General features: G+C 28.8%; 1 protein-coding gene and 1 long non-coding RNA gene across 2 annotated transcripts in view; both read right to left on the reverse strand.

Moving 5' to 3' along the window:
* STXBP5L (syntaxin binding protein 5 like) overlaps positions 1-3,391 on the reverse strand; it is a 279,142-nt gene that overhangs the window by 248,375 nt on the left and 27,376 nt on the right. The window lies entirely within an intron of this gene.
* Positions 988-3,391, reverse strand: part of LOC111730740 — a 21,679-nt gene continuing 19,275 nt past the window's right edge. The window contains exon 3 of the long non-coding RNA XR_002776809.1: positions 988-999. This is a non-coding gene — a long non-coding RNA (uncharacterized LOC111730740). The remainder of the gene's footprint in view (positions 1,000-3,391) is intronic.

Genomic DNA, 3,391 nt, shown 5'->3' on the forward strand with positions numbered 1-3,391 from the left:
TAAGAGGTACAAATGGATAGTTGCAGAATAGACATGGAGATGTAGAGTGTAGCATGGGGAAGATGGTTAATAATGTTGTAATAAATACGTAAGGGGTACTAGGTTTAGTGGGTGATTGCTCTGCAAGTTGTGTGGATCTCTGATCTCTAGGCTGTACAACTGTAACTGGTATATTGTTGTATGCCAACTATAATTTTTAAAAAACTCATTGAATCGTACAATGTAAATATGAGCAACTAATTGTCTATTATATTTCAATAAAGCTGGGATAAAAAGAGGTGGAAATACTTCCCAATTCATTCTATGAGGTCAGTGTTACCCTTATACTAGAAACAGATAAAGACATCCACGAGAAAACTAAAGACAGTTAATTTTTATTAATATAGGTACAAAAATCCTCTATAAAATACCAGCAAACTGATTACAGCACCATATAAAGAAGAAATACACCATGACTTGGTGCGATTTATCTGAGGAATGTGAGGTGGGCTTAACACTAAAAAAATACTTAATGTAACATGCCATAACAATAAAACATAGAATAAAAATCACATAACTATTTTAGTAGATATAAAAAAATTACTTCAGGAAATCCAACATCCATTAATGTTAAAAAGCACTCAACAAATGAAATTGTAGAGAACTGCCTCAATCTGATAAACAACGTTAAAAAAATCTACAGCTAACATCATACCAATTAGTGAAAGAAAGAATGATTTTCCTCTAAGATCAGGAATGAGTCAAGTCTGCTCTTGCCACTGCCCTTATTCTATGCAGAGCAATTAATGAAGAAAAATAAATAACAGACATCCAGATTAGAAAGGATAACAGCTATACTCTACAGATTGCTGCTACCTCTCACAAATGTAATCTTTAGTCTCCAAGGAGTCTGTAATTCTGATTAGTTGTTTTACTTAATGTGCTTAATATTTAAATTTACATAGTAAATTTACATGTGAATGTTGTTTATAAAGCCAGAATAAGACCATTGGTACTTTTCTTTTTCTTTCATATGAGTGGAAAGAAAATAAAATTTAAAAGTATGCCTCTGTTGAATTTAGACAGAGTTTGACTGCCTAACCTCATTTAAATTAACACAAAGACAATTCAATATCAGGTTATATACTGACATTCATTAAATCAACAAATTAAAAGATAAAAACCTAATGATTACATCCAAAGGTTCTGGAAAGGCATTATATAAAATTCAGAAGTCAATCCAAGTAAACATCTTATGTAAAATAGGATTAGAGGAAAACTACTTAAAGATGATAAACATTAACAATAACAAAGTAATGATACATGATACTAAACAGCAAAAACCTATAGTCATTCCCATTAAAATCAAGAAGAAATCATACATGTTCATTCCCATTATTATTTAGCTTTGTTTCATAGATTCAAGCTAATTTAGTAAGATAAGAAGTAGAAATAATATACATAAATACAAAAAAGAAATAAAATAGACTACTAAAACTTTTTAGAAATAAGAATGTGATATTATCTAGACACAAAGTAAATAAACAAAAATCTAACTTCTCTCTACTAGCAATAACCAATTACCAATAAAATTGGAGAGAAATCCCCATTTATATTTTTAGTTGTTAAGTTGAAATCTGTCAAATTTGTTAAAAGTATAAAAACAAATGTTTTCTTCAGTAGCACTGAATAACGTATTTCCTAATATATAAAATAGTTAGGGAGATAAAATATTTTTCACTAAACTGGAAATTTGATTAATAGCAGAATTATATTCATATAGCTCAATGTTTAATACTACAGAAGTTAAAACACAACTGTTAGAATTCAATTAGAAATACACAGCTGATGTAATTAGTTTGCATTGTAGCTATGAGAACAAAATCCCACCAGAATTTAGTATTCAAAAAACAATTATCTGTTTATATACCTCAAAAACTTTTTTATTATTGTTCTGTGATTCAAGCTGTTTAAAGCATCTCTTTTCAACATATCTGCAAAAATCTAATAGTAGAAAAATTATTTATAATGATAAATAATTAAGGTCCTAATTATTAATATTTTTTCAAAATAAAATATTCACCAACTTATCTCTCAAATTCTATGTCATTCCTCCATAAAATATTTGCTAAAATTCTAAACCAACACCATAATTTAGCACTTATTTTAAATTACCGAAGAATAATTATGCCCTTTGGTCTCCCCAAATAAGTTTTAAGTTCCTTTGTGAACAGGGACATGCCTTTAATTTGTCTCCTTCACTTAGTTCAGTATTATGATTAAATAGATTTTTTAAAGTTCATCAATATGATTTGTGTATATAAGCAGTATTTCCTTCTAAATCTATTCTCTTATATTTTTAAGAAAGATGAATAATTATAACTAGATATTTTGTATGCATATAATTATCTCTATATTTGGATCTGTTGTCTCAACTTTCCATAGTAGTGAAAGCACATTTGAGATTTTTTAAAAAGCTTAATAGCTATCATTATCACCTTTTTCCCTCTGAGCACCTTTGTGATTACTGTAACCCTATGTAACTGAATTATATAATTCTAAGGTGTTAGAACAGAAAAAGCATCCACATTTCAATATTTTAAATATATATAGTTATTTAATTGAGGATATGTTATAGATATTAATGTATCAGTTAATCTAATGTAAAAGTAGATTGTTCTTTACTACTTAGTTGTTTTTTCCTACCATATTATATTACAAACCACTTGAGGTCAGAGATTCTATTGTTTCAAGCTTAAAAGTCTTTTGGAACTTAAAAACCTACTGACATCACAACAGTTTAACATGTACCATGAGTAACTATGATTCTATAGTTCTCACTGTTATTCTTACAAAAAAATCTAAGATTCATAATTGAGATCATGCATGTAAATAGGCTTTATAGATTGAGAATACTGTGTAAATCTAAGTTTACAGTACTTAACAAAAAAGTGTCCCTTCACAATATGAGGGAATCAAGTTCAAATTAGATGCATTTACCTTCTCTAATACTATCTCATTATCTCTCATACTATCACTTTCTCTCATCATATCACGTAACACATACCTTCAAAAAAACGTCACATACGAACAGACCCAATTCTATACATACAAATATGTACTGACAGAAGTAATACAAATACCAGGACACTAATAACATAAAGTAATCATAAGTATTCCCTAAAGGGTATCCAATCTATCACCTTTATTATTCAATAAAGGACACAGAACTGAAAGACAGAACAGTCTCTATTATGGTCAGGTTGTTCTCTCCAAAGTACTTTCACTGTTTTTGTTTTTCATCCTGAGTATTCATTTCCATCTTCTTAGGTGTTTTATCTTCTGGCTTATGTATTTTCTCTCTACTCTGAGCCCTATTAACAGCCTTATGTCTTCAATAGCATTGTTTCAA

This window comes from Pteropus vampyrus, unplaced genomic scaffold (genome assembly GCF_000151845.1).
Source record: "Pteropus vampyrus isolate Shadow unplaced genomic scaffold, Pvam_2.0 Scaffold1, whole genome shotgun sequence".
NCBI lineage: Eukaryota > Metazoa > Chordata > Mammalia > Chiroptera > Pteropodidae > Pteropus > Pteropus vampyrus.